Below are 15,341 nucleotides of genomic sequence, written 5' to 3'. Positions count from 1 at the left end.
TCCGATGGTCGGAAGGAAACGGCGCTTCCATCCAAGCCGTGACACAGGAAACTCCTCAGGGTAGAATTCGAAGCCCTGAACCGGCGGGAAACGCGATGGTTAAGCGTTTCCCCCGGAAGTGCTTCGGGATCCTCAGGCCGGCTGTCAACGACTAGACCGGGTCGGACCCTCACCCGGAAGTGAGTGTTTCGGTGCCTCTGTGTGTGCATGCGGGGATGGCAGGGAGCGGCCAGCGCCGCGAACCATGACACCAGAATCCAAGAGTGTATGCCTGGGAACACCCACACTCCACACCTAGAATGCGTCCTTGGGCTTGAGTAACGCAACACAGCAATTTACACTGCGTTGCCTTGCATTGCGTTACTCTGGATTTATCAGGCTATGCATGGCCATGCAAAGTGGCCTTGCGTGGCTTTATAAATCTGACTTTGGTTATGTGTCGCCCTTGTGCACCCATGTGTGGTGAAAGGGTAATGCAAAGCCTTCATAAATATGCCCCTGCGTTTTCAATCTCCCTAGTTCCTTCCATTGGGGCAATTACTGCTATTAAGCAGCTGGATACATTGGAATGTTTGATAATTTTGAAGTGACGAAAAGGGACTTTGGTGGCAGAGAGCAAACAGTTACAGGTTGAAGAACATTGTGACACAGTTAGTAGTCTTGGTACTAAACAGCCCAGGGCTAGTTAAAGTGCTTAGTCCATTTTGAGTGGAGAGCAACCTGCCCTTCATAACTACATTATCTCTTCCATGGATCTTTCATTGAGCATTGGTCACTGCCGCAGAGTGCCAAGGTATTTTCAGACAATTAATATTCCAGAGCTGGGGAAAAACCAGCTGCCAAATGTAGACCAAAGTCAACTATCCAAGAACTAAAATGGCCAACCCCAAACTCAAGCAGTCCCTAGTCTTCAGCATCATGCTGTGGATATTGGTGGAATGTGGCTATACCCAGATAGGCCACACTGGTCTACAGCAGGGACCAGAAGTGCAAGCATAGTAGGGAGTGCACAGTGCTACACAGGGTTGGAAGCATCATTCTATTAAAAAGTTCTTGCATATTTCCTTCTATATGAGTGCATTTGATGCCTGTAATTTACTGCTGAAAATTCACGGTTGCCACAATAAAGCTGGTAAAATGCTTGCTAACTACTTAAGAATTAAAAAGGCTATTGGATCCATTTTTAATTAGATGGCTCAGTATTAGTTTCTAATACTGATATTTCGAATTCTTTTCAATCATTTAAAAACAATATATACACTGAGCACATCGCCCCTCCCACACATATTCTCCAAAGATTTTTTTCAATATCTCCCCATCCTCCTAGCATTCCAGATACATTTCCTGAATTGGAAGCAGACATTATCCTTCAGGAAATCTTAGCTGCTATTATAGCCCTGAAAAAAAACCGACCTGATAGGTTTTCTATTGAACTTTTTTCATCTTTGTCTTTTTTGCTCCCAAGTTGCTAGAACATTTTGATTCTTTTATTTCCGACTCCAAAGCTAGTGATTCTTTTCTGGAGACCTTGATCACTTTCAATCCTAAGCAAGATATGGACCCCTGATTTTGTAAAACTATAGACCTATCTTCCTTCTCAATTGTGATTGTAAGATCTTTTCTAAGATTCTTGCTTCTCGACTAGAGTCTGTTGTCCCTCTTCTTGTTAAATCTGATCAATCTTGTTTGATTAAGGGATACATTTCACAAGATAACGCTAGAATGTTTTCCAATATTGTGGGTCCACTCCCGCCTCTCTATCTCTGGATGCTTAGAAAGCTTTAGATTGTATTAAATGGCAATTTATGTTTACCAGTCTTTATTGGTTTGGTCCAAGACTTATCTACTATATCATATTATTGCATTCTTAATACCAAATTAGTGTTTTTGTCAACGGCTGTTTTTCTCCTTTATTTGATTTACATAGGAGTACTAGACAAGGCTGTCAATTTCCCCTCCTGTATTTGCTTTCTGCTTGGAACCATTCTTAGAACAAATTTGGTGCAATATTTTCATCTCAGGATTCAAACAAGGAACCATGGAAGTTAACCTGTCTGCTTACACAGATGATATTACTCTGGACCTATTTTTAAATTAAATATCCTTACATTTCAGTATCTCTGGTTGAAAAATTAATTTTAATAAAGCTGAAATGTTACTCCTAAATTCCCTGTGTTATCACTACATGTTCCCCAATACTAATGTTATGTGGTGTACCTCAAAATGTAAATACCCTGGCATTTGGTTATCCTCCAATTTAAGAGAAACACTAGGTCATAACTTCACTATGTTGAAATCAAAAATAGAAATGTTGCTTTCCCCTTGGTCCCCATTATTCTTATCATAATAGGGAAGGCTAAACATTATTAAAATTATGATTTTCCCAAATATTTTGTATACTACTTCCATGCTGCCATTTCAGATTCCCAAGTATTATTTTACGCTACTGGATTCTATTTGCACTACATTTCTTTGGAATAAAAAAATTCCTTTGTATAGCTCAAATATCTAAAATCTGAAGGTGGTGTTCGATTATCAGATTTCAGATTATACAATTCCTCTTTTATAATCAGACAAATGTATGCCTAAACCCAGGATTCTGTATGTCAACCTATATCAATGTGATACATTTTGAACATCCTGTACTGATAATATTTCCTTTAGAGAAACTAATTCTATGTCTAACTGTACTTTCATATTTAAAAATCCTGTTTTAAAATATTATCACTGTTTATTCAAAAGACTGTTATTTGATAAGTGTACATTTCCATGATGTTTTTTACATTTCTACATATGGTATAACAAATATCTTTTGTTTAGTAATAGGTCTTTCGATTTTAAACATTGAAAAGAAAGGGGTATAACTTATGTACATCAATTGATCAATGATGATACTTTTGCTACTTTTGATGACATACAAACACAATACCACTTACCTCCTTCCTTTATAGAGGAGTACACATTGACTACATGTTCTCTCTAATGTTTTTTCTCCAAATACCACATGAACCCTGAACCATTAAACCAGTACCAGATATGTGTATTGATTTCATTGAGCATGGTGCAGTTCCAAACGCTGCACTCAATTAGAGAAACTCCCCTTTTCCAAATTCTATTGGAACTAAAAGTTCTTCGGAATTGATATGGGAAACTAATTTGTCCAATACCTTCATGCCCCAAATTTTGGATAAAATATGACTTTGATTATTTACAACCTCCAAAGATGCTCACATCACCCAGTCACTGATATTTGTTACCATAAATATGTCATCACACCAGAATGATTAGCTAAATTTGATGCTTCTGCCCTGCCTTCTTGCTGGTCTTGCTCTAAAGAAAATGGCTCATTATTACATGTTATACAATTGTTGCCATGTTAATGCTTTTGGAAATCAGCCTGGTCTAAAGGTTAACAAATCTTTCAATATAGCATCCGATTTACATTTCAAACTGTTTTCCTAGAATTTTTATCATCTTATTTTGAATCTCTAACTCCTAGACCAAATTTGGAAAGATTTTTTCTAACTTGTCTATGCTTACATAATTAATTTTGTATGTGATGAACATATAATATATCTTGTTGCTTTTACTACTTTGCATTAAAAGATTAACTCTGATATATACTGGTTACCTTTCACAAACTTTCTTTTTCTGCACTCATCTCATTCCTAGTCTTTATACGTTTTGCTATTCTCTTCTTCTTTAATCTTTTCCCTCTTTCTTTCTTCCTTTTTTATATAATATCAAAAATCTATCTTTTTTACTCACAGATGTATCTTCTAATATTGCAATCCTTTTTCATAGGTATTCACTTATGTTGTTGTAATTTTGTATTTTGACTGCTTCCATCTTTACAAGAAGCAAATATTTAACAAAATAAAATAATGCACAAGCAGTCAAACCTCTCAAGATAGCATGCAGTGATTTATTTGTATGATTTAGTTTTCACTCACAGGAACACAGTGAATTAGTATCCAACATCTATGTGTTGATGTATAGTTACACGTGTTCAACGCCATCCTCTACACACACACTGGGTCATGTACAATTGGAGCCTGAGGGCTGGGTCTCTCACCAAGTACTGCGGGGTTGTTTCACAAATCAGAATATATGAGTCAGATAACAACCAACAATTTATATAGTAGCAGAAACATTTTCAGTCCCAGAATGCTTGTTTCTGGACCAGGGAGGACCTAGCTTGGCAGTTTGGGCTGGACTATTCTAATGAGGAGCAGGGTCATGACTGATCTGCATATGGTTGGGTCTAAATTGACTTGGCATATTGAGAAAAGAACAATGGATTTAACCTAGATCTCTTTGTTGGGGTTGAACGTATGATTTGTTCGGCATGGTGTCCATCAGTTGTTTGCGTTGCACTTTTCGTCCTAAGTGGGATGTGTACGCCCAGACATGGGTCCCTTGCTCACTGTGCCACTGGATTCAAGCTAGGCTGGCTGATGAGGGGTAATACACCGAAACTGGTCCCAGGATGCTTGTTTCCGGTCCAACATAACAACTGTTGTAAAGGAGGCAAATGAAAAACTATTCTGTACTTGATATACCCCTATAAATGGCTAAAAGTGTGAATAATTTTACAAATTTAAAAGGGCAGTGGGGTCGTTCAGTGGATTTGGTTAAAGAAGGACAAGAGATAGGAAATACATTATGTGATTTTTTGCTAATAGGTTAAAAGGAAGAGTGAAAAATAAAACATCCTACATTTTTACGATCCTGGTTAATTTTGCAGGATTGCAGCTGAGATACTCATATATACATAACAACTGCATTTGTAATTGTTTGGAGGCTAGAGCTTGAGAGCTGTATTGTGGATGAGTATTACCTGCGGAAAGCCTCTGTCTTATAATTCATCATCAAAAGAGGGAAACATTAAAACTTATGAAGCGTGCTATAAACTATAATAGGTAATTGGAAACAGGCGGCTATGGTGTTATCTCAATTGCCAATTGATAATATTTCATGATACTTACAGATGAATAGATTTGCACAGGTAGTATCGCAAAATATCTATTTTTCTCTGAGCTGAACAGTAAAGCAAGAAAAAGTATATTTCAATGCATTAAAGCATGCTGGGTTGCAGAATGCCAAGTTCACTCAAGAGATTATCTAATGACACATGTGAGAGTCATGTGTATTGATTTTTAGTGTTAATTTGCATTGCTATAGCTCTGCTGGTAATTAATATCTTTGTTGCACTGAACACTGTCTATTTTGCTGCAGCCCAGAGCACTCAACCACAGTCGTACTGAGAATGCAAACCATCCCTGGCAATTAAGTTGGACTGGTCCCTGCGAGAGAGAGGGGCAGAGAGCAAGGAGGTGCTGGTGGGAAACACTGCTATTGTTATTTTGTTACAGGGGGCCGATATTGCCACACTGCAGCAAAACCGACCACCAGTAAAAAAAATATGTCCCCCACCACTCCAAAACCGCCCCCCACTCTTCCGGCTACGGCCAGTCCGGCCCTGCACACAACATTAGTTGGTGTGACGGGTGCATGATGGTGGCATACCAATGGTAAGGACAAGTAACCGATGGTCACTGATGGGACAACAAAGTGATCATATCAGGACACAGTGATTGCTGGCAATCGAGTGTCCTAAGAAGGCAGTACGCTTCTTTGTCATTCAGCTTTGCATGTGCTCCTATGGGGTATGCTGCATTACCCAAATAACATTACTACCTGAAAATTCCACATAAAACTAGCCTAGCTTCATAGGATTCCAGGTACTGAAGCCAGATGTGGCTTTTTGTTAAAACCATAGCTCCTTTGGGAATCCAGGTACTGTTTAAATAGTGGCATTCCCTGGCAGATCTGAGGTGTCTTAGGCGGACTAACTAGACCCCTCCTGTCTTTTACTTCCATATTTCCTAATTGCCAAAGTGGGCTTTAGAGTCTTCCTTTGCGGGCCGCATTTGGTCTTTCTGCTGTTAAACACCTTTCTGTTATGAAGAAAGATACGTTTTTGTTTGCATCTAACTAGCCCTCTCTGCTGTCACCAGAATTCTGTGCATGCGCCAAACTGAAAGTGACTTTGGGTCATGTGTTAGTTGTAGTTTGGTGAGTCAGTATTTACAAGGGAGCAGTACTTGTTTCCCTGGCTGGATCAGCACATAGAACTCGAATGCCCTGCTAGATATTGTCAGTTTCTTTTTTTCATCATTGTTTTGGTGGCCCTTGGCAGAGGCAGCCTTCACAATTTGTGATATTTTGAAATTTTTCACTATTCCTAGAAAAAAAATCACTTTTCAGACCTTACCAATGGTGTGGTGTTTACACAAAATAGCGGAGCAAAAATATCATGTGGACAAAATATGTGTCAAGAATATCGAGGACTAAAATATTGTGAAGGTAAGTTTCTATGGGTAAGCAAACTTTAACTAAACTTAACTTCACATATGTACCTTGATGAAATAGATATTGTCAAGGTCTATAGATGTGGTGTTAAGAATAATAAATATATACTTACCTCATTGTACTTATGATATGTAGGTTCTCAATATTTGTGTTACAATATTCTGTGCACACAATATTTGTTTCCTTGATATTCTGTCAGACCAACCAATGGTGCAGTGTGGTGTGGTTTAGAACGTATGCCGCAGTGAAGTAACAGCCTGATGAAATGATTCTCATGGGGCTTTGTTATTCTTGTTCTTCACAAATCACTCTTCCTCACCATTAACTTGTGGTCAGTATGCGTTAACTCAGGGCGGAATGTCGCCAGCAACCTGTCCGGATAGCCTCCGTTGAAATTTTCACCACAAAAACTTCTAATGGGCATCTTAAATGTACATCCATGGAAGCCACTATTTACTGGCCGTCTAAGAAATCACAGACATGCTAGCATTCTGTAATGGCTTGTTCGAGATTGGTGCTCACAGTAGTCCCTCTAGAGTGGTTTAGCTACAAATGCAGGTTACCACAACTTATTTTACCATTGTGTCACCAGAGTAGTGTCTTTGTTCTGGTCATTGCCTGAAGGATGTCCTGTGGCAGCAGTACCACGGTGCTCCATAGTGAATATGGTGCAATGATTCTGTTGCCATTGTGGAAATTGGAATCTGGTGTTCCAGGTAATTTATGCATTATCTGTAATAAACTATAGTAAGATTCTTGTTTATAGGCTTCTGTCACACAATGATTTATATAAGATTTTATTTGATTCAACTGCCCATTGCAAGCATCTTTGCCTCTACAATTATTCATTTAAGATTGACTGTGTTGTGTAGTATTCTATGCTATTTGAATTGTTCTTATTGATCTTGTGCACTTGCAGATTCTAGGTGTTTTGAAGTATTATTGGCAGCTTTTGGAAATTCAGTTCTATAAACAAAGAGCTCGATTCACAAAGGTAAACTTAAACCAAAAATGCAAGTTTACAACATTTGGTATTCACAAAGGGACTTACGAGCAGTGTCTTTACAACTACGAGTTTCGCACTTGCTCCAGACTCGCTGCACTTGGACCAGAATCTTCTCACTCGGGTGGAGCAAGTGTCATTTTATACAACTGCAGACAATTAATACCATCTGCAACCCCTGCTGTACAAACCACATCAAAGCAGTGCACATACATTTGAGGCTCTGGTTTTTCCACACCAACACTTCGCCCGCCTGCTCTGTGCCTTGCCTTTCTTTCAGCATGCAACATTTAAAGTGAAAGAAGAATTACACTGAGGAGGAGACGAATATGATTGCCACATTCGTAATGAGGAACTACAAAAAGCAGCATGGGCCCTCTCCATACTACAGGAGAGCAACACAGATGGCAGCCCTATAGCACCAGTTGCCAACTTCAGTTAGTGCATTGGGAAAGGATGTCCAGAATGTCACATCAAGAACAAGTGGCAGGATGAGAAGAGGTGGGTGAAAGAGATGTTCACCAGGATACAGGTGCCCAGAGCTTTTCATGGTGGACCAACTGGAACCCATTTCGGCCTCACCCCACTTGAGAAGTACTCCCTCTCCACCATGCACCCCCACCTGCTGCAAGGGTTGTATGTGGATAATGATTTTAATGTGGTGCTAAGTAAGCCCAGGTATAAAACTCCACTCCATTCAGGAGTTTGAGGAATTGGGCAACTCTGCGTATCGCGGAGAATGCGGAGTTACCGTTAAACTTCACACTCCGCAATATAGCAGAGTTTTTTTGGGGCTGCACACTTGAAATGTCTTTTCATGTGCACGGGAGCAACATGATGAGTTCTCGTGATCATTCATGAGATTTTTAGGATCATTCACGGGTGCCACAAACTTTGCTAGCCAACTGCATGTTTCCACAAGATTTCACAGTCGCCAACACATCGTTCAGGCATTCCAGCGACTTCCTGCATTTGTTTTCTGCTGTACGCGATACTGAATGTGCAGGATCTACCGCAACTGCAATCTGGGGAAGATTATTTCCTTGAGAAGCATCAAAAGTGTCCCAAACTGATGATTTGGAGTTAAAAACGTCCTTGAATTGACATTTGGCTGTGTTTATTTTGTTCAAGGGGTCTTTTTTTTGTTTTTTTTTTACATTTTTTAAACCTTGAAGGAAGTGCTCTAGAGTCTCCAACTTCCTGTTCCTGTCCAGCAGGCTCCTCCCAGTGCTTTGTCCATCTACTGGTCACTTTCCATTTGGATTTGGAGCTGGAAGGATCACTCTTTGTGTCTGCTGATACATAAACCATTGGATTTAAGGACTTTTGTAATTGAGATTTTACAAGTAAGTTAAAAAACTGGTGTTTGTTTGTCTGGGGCCATGCACCTGGATTTATTATTAGTACTGTTGATGGATAAAAAAACCAATATTGGGATGGATGGTCTGTTGTTTCAGTAGGGGCGTATTGTCACTGATTTCTTTGCATTTTATTTAAAGAAAAATGTTTCACAGTTTACTACATGTTCTCCATGTTTTTAATACATTTGCAATATTGATTGAATTCACAATGTGACCTAGTCTGCCGATTGGCCTTCCAACCAGTAGGCACAGTGCTAGGCAGGGGTGCATGAAACAACTGTGTCTGTGGTGTTTGCAGCATTTAGGCCATGGGTGGATTTGGATTGAAATACAAAACATATTCTGTGTCATGTTATTGTTTTTTTCCATGCAAACACTGTATAGGTCTAGGTGGGGTAAGGGTAATGCCTTTGAAGGATGTGTGTGGTTGTAAAAAAAATATTTAACCCAATAATTTTCGGTTCTGACACTGCTGAATTAATGATGTTTTCTCTGTTTTACCAAGCCTGCTTTATCTGGCCAGTGTGTGTGTTTGTGTGTTTGCCATAGGCCACCATTTGCCTTTGTTCCAGATGCCATGTGGCCACTTACCAGGGGCCATTTTGCATAGTCAGTGGACTGTCCCTAGGTCTGCATGTCCTGTTTGTTTTACAGACTTCCTGCCTCTTGTTGTTGTGACTTGTGAGTGACCATGTGGCTGGTCGCCATTTTGTGTAGGCATCTAGTGTGCTTTTGCTGTAGGACTGCATATGTTCTTTGTTTGTTTTGGTTGAGCAATGAGATAGCAATTTAATAATAATTTATTATATCGTTGAGGGTAACTTTACTTATGATTATTTATTTTTTTGAAAAAATTATTTGTTGGTAAATTTGTTTCAGGGATTCTGCACATACACAGAACTATGCGCAGGAAACCAGGACCTCGGTGTGTAGTGGTGTACCAGAAAACCTACCTCGGTGCCCAGAACCCCAATCCGACTAGCTATAGGGTCTCATTCGTTCTCCGTACTACAGCGAAGCTACCAATGATTAAACATCCTGGAAAACGACACCCTGTCCCTCTCAGGAATGGCAGGAAGAAGAGCACTCTTTTGTTTATACACTCATACTTGTCCACAACGTGAGTAAACAGAGACACGATATAGTTGAAAATGTTTATTTTAACTAACGTGCTCTACAATGCAGTATACTAGCCAACACAAGCAGCAAAATGCCTATGAATAATATAATTAGCATGGTTACAATTTCATAAAGCACAAAAGGGGAAATCATATTATAATGACAGTGGAAACAGGACTACTGTGCCTTACCACCTTCCCCGTTCTATAAGCTAGTTTATTATAAGTATAGAAGACCTCTAGGCTTTGTCAGGGGTGTACAGTCATAATATCGAGTCAATTATTTCGACTGGACAGAATATCGAGTAAAAAATATAGAATGGACATAATATCGAATAGACATAATATAGACAACAAAAATATCGACTAGAGAAAATTAATATCGAATAGAATGGACATAATATCGAATCAAAAATATAGAATGGACATAATATCAACTAGACATAATATAGACAACAAAAATATCGAATTTAAGGTAAGTTAATAATAATTTTTATTTTTTGTGTAATATAAGTCTGTAGCGGGTTGTGGGTTTATAGGGGAATAGGGTGGGAAGTAATTTAATTCTAATTAATTAAATATGTTAATTTATTTATTGATATATATTTAGAATTAATTGTTAATTAATTATTAATTGGTAATTAATTAAATTATAATTGGTAATTAATTATAATTGATTAATTGATAAATATTTTAATTTTAGTAATTTATTTTCTGTAGCGGGTTGTGGGTTTATAGGGGAATAGGGTGGGAAGTAATTTTATTATAATTAATTAAATATGTTAATTTATTTATTGATAATAATTTAGAATTAATTGTTAATTAATTATTAATTGGTAATTAATTAAAATATAATTGGTAATTAATTATAATTGATTAATTGATAAATATTTTAATTTTAGTAATTTATTTTCTGTAGCGGGTTGTGGGTTTATAGGGGAATAGGGTGGGAAGTAATTTAATTATAATTAATTAAATATGTTAATTTATTTATTGATATTTTTTTAAAATTAATTGTTAATTAATTATTAATTGGTAATTAATTAAAATATAATTGGTAATTAATTATAATTGATTAATTGATAAATATTTTAATTTTAGGGTTCAGGGTCAGTTTTCAGTTTTTGGGTAAAGGGGTATTTTTAGGGTTCAGGGTCAGTTTCCAGTTTTTGGGTAAAGGGGTATTTTTAGGGTTCAGGGTCAGTTTTCAGTTTTTGGGGTAAAGGGGTATTTTTAGGGTTCAGGGTCAGTTTTCAGTTTGTAGGTAAAGGGGTATTTTTAGGGTTCAGGGTCAGTTTTCAGTTTTTGGGTAAAGGGGTATTTTTAGGGTTCAGGGTCAGTTTTCAGTTTTTGGGTAAAGGGGTATTTTTAGGGTTCAGGGTCAGTTTTCAGTTTTTGGGTAAAGGGGTATTTTTAGGGTTCAGGGTCAGTTTTCAGTTTTTGGGGTAAAGGGGTATTTTTAGGGTTCAGGGTCAGTTTTCAGTTTGTAGGTAAAGGGGTATTTTTAGGGTTCAGGGTCAGTTTTCAGTTTTTGGGTAAAGGGGTATTTTTAGGGTTCAGGGTCAGTTTTCAGTTTTTGGGGTAAAGGGGTATTTTTAGGGTTCAGGGTCAGTTTTCAGTTTGTAGGTAAAGGGGTATTTTTAGGGTTCAGGGTCAGTTTTCAGTTTTTGGGTAAAGGGGTATTTTTAGGGTTCAGGGTCAGTTTTCAGTTTTCGGGTAAAGGGGTATTTTTAGGTTTCAGGGTCAGTTTTCAGTTTATGGGTAAAGGGGTATTTTTAGGGTTCAGGGTCAGTTTTGGGTTTTTGGGGTACAGGGGTACTTTGTAAAAATAAAGTAAAATTACATTTAAATTACATTTATTTAATACAATTAAATTATATTAAATTATATTATAATATTTTTTATTAATTTATATTCAAAAAATTATTATATACTTACCAATACTTATGTTGTAATGGTATGCGTTGTAAAGGTATATGCGTTGTAAAATCTTGCGTTGTAAATGTATGCGTTGTAAAAGTTTTTGCGTTGTAAAAGTTTTGTTGTAATGGTAGGCGTTGTAAAAGTATGCGTTGTAACGTCATACATCCCTGGAGTGGGAATAGTAATTTTAACCTCTACGCTATCCAACGCTTTCCCTACTGTTGCACCCACTGGAGTGGGAGTAGTAAATTTTACCTCTACGCTATCCAACACTTTTGCTAATGTTGAACTCACTATAGTTGTAACAATAAATTTTAAACATTTTCTAAAATGTTATATATGTTTATTTAATAATATGTTTAAATATATATATATATATATATATATATATATAATACCTACTGGCGGTCGCCAGTAGGTATATATAGTTAGGATTTTTTCTCTATGGGATTTTTGAAAATTCTATGTCTAATAACTTTGCCGTTTGTGGACGGAATTGGCTGAAATTTTCAGGAAAATGGCACATTTTGTTTCTGAGCAGCCTTTGAAAATTTGGGGGGGGTTCGTCAAGGGGGGGCCGAGAAAAAAGGGGGGTCCCAAAACGCGTTTTTCCCATGTTAATTTCCATAGGGCGGTTGGCCTCACTTTTAGCCCGAACGGCTGAATGGATTTGCACGAAACTTGGCAAAATTGTAGGGACTGGTAGCCCGATGTGCCTTTTGTAGGTCTCAATATATGTGCTCCAGTGGATTTTGAGAAATTAACGTTTAAAAAAAGATATATATCTGTAAGCGCGGACCGGGCAGCGGCCTAGGACGCGTACTTTTCGCGCAACGGAGCTTTGTGAAGCGAAGCTGATTGGTTCTCCGGCGTCTGTCAACATTCCAAACAGTCCGTAGTGGCCGCAAACAGTCCGTAGTGGCCGCCATCTTGTCTCTCGGTAGGATCGAGAGACAAGAGGAGGCCAAAGCGAAGGGGCAAATGACCATAAGGGGGAATAGTAGATCCTCGCTGACCCCCTAGGTTTGATGTGGAGGTTTTAAAAGGGCCCCGCGGGGCAAAAAAAAAAAATTATAATAATAATCTTACGGCTGAATGGATTTGCACGAAACTTGGCAAAATTGTAGGGACTGGTAGCCCGATGTGCCTTTGCTAGGTCTCAATATATGTGCTTCAGTGGATTTTGAGAAATTAACGTTCAAAAAAAGATATATATCTGTAACAGCGCACCGCTTCGCGTACTTTTCGCGTTACGGAGCTTTGCGAAGCGAAGCTGATTGGCTCTCCGGTGTCTGTAAACATTCCAAACAGTCCGTAGCGGCCGCCATCTTGTCTCTCGGTAGGATCGAGAGACAAGAGGAGGCCAAAGCGAAGGGGCAAATGACCATAAGGGGGCATAGTAGATCCTCGCTGATCCCCTAGGTTTGATGTGGAGGTTTTAAAAGTGCCCCGCGGGGCAAAAAAAATAAATAATAATAATAATCGAACGGCTGAATGGATTTGCACGAAACTTGGTAAAATATTAGGGACTGGTAGCCCGATGTGCCTTTGCTAGGTCTCAATATATGTGCTTCAGTGCATTTTGAGAAATTAACGTTCAAAAACAAGATATATATCTGTAACAGCGCTCCGCTTCGCGGAGATAAAATTATATCTGTATTACCTAGCTGTTGCTAACACCAGTTAGCGACGGCTAGTAGGAGATAGCGACCATCTTGGGCCCCACTTTGCATGTGAGTGATATTTATCACTAATGACATGCAAAGTGGGCATGCCAAGATGTTAGCGACTGGAAACAGTCGCTAACATCGCTATCTCCTATTATCAACTTTTGGAAATATTCGAGATAAGCGCGAATATCTCCAAAAAGTAACAGCTGCCCTGAGCAGTTCTTAGCCATGTTATCCTATGGGAGGTGGATAACATGGCTAAGAGGATTAGCTCGGTAATGCATGAATATCGCTGAGTTTTCAGCGATATTAATGCATTGCGGTCGGTTTTTATCGTATTTGCGATAAACTTTGATAATAGCAAGGTTTATCTGCGATAATTTCTGACGGTAAAAAAATCTTTGCAATGCATCGTTAGGGATAAATATCGCTTAACTTTGGTAATATGCCCCAACGTCTGTTAACGTTCGATTCGAAGGAAATCAGGAAGTGTTGAAAAACATTGTCTGCGCCATCTTGTCTTTTTTCAAATGCCACACTTTTGTCGTGCACGGCAGCCATTTTAGATGCCTTGACCAGACCCACTCTGTGCACGCTGTCGATCCTTAGCATGGCTCCCCACCCTCGCAAGCATCTCCCCCAGGCAGTGGTCACCCCCGCTCTCTGTCTTATGTATGGGTAATAAACCTCCCCCCATCTGCGCTGCTCTTTCCTGAGAATCACACCCTGTGCCCGCCCGACACCTCCCTTTCGCCCTATTCACTACTGCACCCTCTGACACTCCTTTTCCTCTGTGTCCGATTGTCCAGGCTGGTCCTAGGGTATCAGCTAGCCCTGCAGATGTAGTTTATGGCCACAGCTGTAAAGATTCACCCCTCTTCAAAGGAGTTATAGTAGATCAAGGCCCACACTCGATGAGATCCGTCACAGCAGAAGCGTTGCTATTATCTGAAAACCATCCTGTATTGTGATTGGGGAGGGGACCGAGCGTGAAGCGGAAGATTCCAGGGATGACTCTTTGTACATCAAAGTTTTTACAATTATGTGTCACATTAAAAATATATAGCACTCCGACAAAGTAGTAAGATTATAAAACTTTAATAATTTATAAATATATACAAGAAAACAAAAATAGTAATAACATATAAACATTTTTAGGGAAAAACAACGAAGTAGCGGTCGGCTGTGCGAATAGTCCCAACGCAGCACAACGTCCAGATTTCCGGCGTGGGGCGGGTCATCAGTAGCAAACTGTTGTGCGAATAGTTCCAAGGCAGCAGAACGCGCTGAAATCTAGATGACACGAAAGTGATGTCTAGTAAGTTGCCACCCAGCAAATAACGGCGTGGGGCGTCGCGGGGGGTGGGTCTTCAGTAGCAAACTGTTGTGCGAATAGTTCCAAGGCAGCAGAACGATGGCACCAAGGTGATGTCCAGTAAGTTGCCGCACTGGTTTTGGTATCCTACAATGCTGCTCCGAATAACGGCGTGGGGCGCCCCGGGGGAGGCGGCGTGAACGGGCCTCTCCAGGTGGAGTGTCATCTGTTGTAGTGGGGCGCCCCTTTACCGTTTCAGTTGCCATTCCGTCCGTTTTTGGTCCACTGTGTCAAAAGCCGCAATTCAGCTGAGTTGCGCCCACTCTTGCGGTGCAGCGATAGGCGGCTGTCACAGGACTCTCAAAATGGCGGCAGGCTCTTTCCTTTTTGGGCCTGGTCCACTGAAATGGCCCTGGGACACCTTGGAAATCGGACGCTTGTCTGCTAGGTCTTGGACCCCATTCTCGAAAGCGTCCCCTCCACCTTGAGAATTCATCAAAAGTTTTGGGGGCCCCGACTCCTGCAGGCTTCTGGTGGGGAGCGGCTGCCATGATTGCTCGCAGAATGACTACGACG

General features: G+C 39.6%; 1 pseudogene; it reads left to right on the top strand.

Annotated features, from left to right (window-relative positions):
- The first annotated feature begins 244 nt into the window (after positions 1 to 244).
- LOC144820155 (ADP/ATP translocase 1-like) overlaps positions 245 to 15,341 on the top strand; it is a 36,231-nt pseudogene continuing 21,134 nt past the window's right edge.

This window comes from Lissotriton helveticus, chromosome 2_1, assembly GCF_964261635.1.
Source record: "Lissotriton helveticus chromosome 2_1, aLisHel1.1, whole genome shotgun sequence".
Taxonomy (NCBI): Eukaryota; Metazoa; Chordata; class Amphibia; order Caudata; family Salamandridae; genus Lissotriton; species Lissotriton helveticus.
Note: the sequence above shows the minus strand (reverse complement) of the source record. Positions and strands in the feature narration are given on the sequence as shown.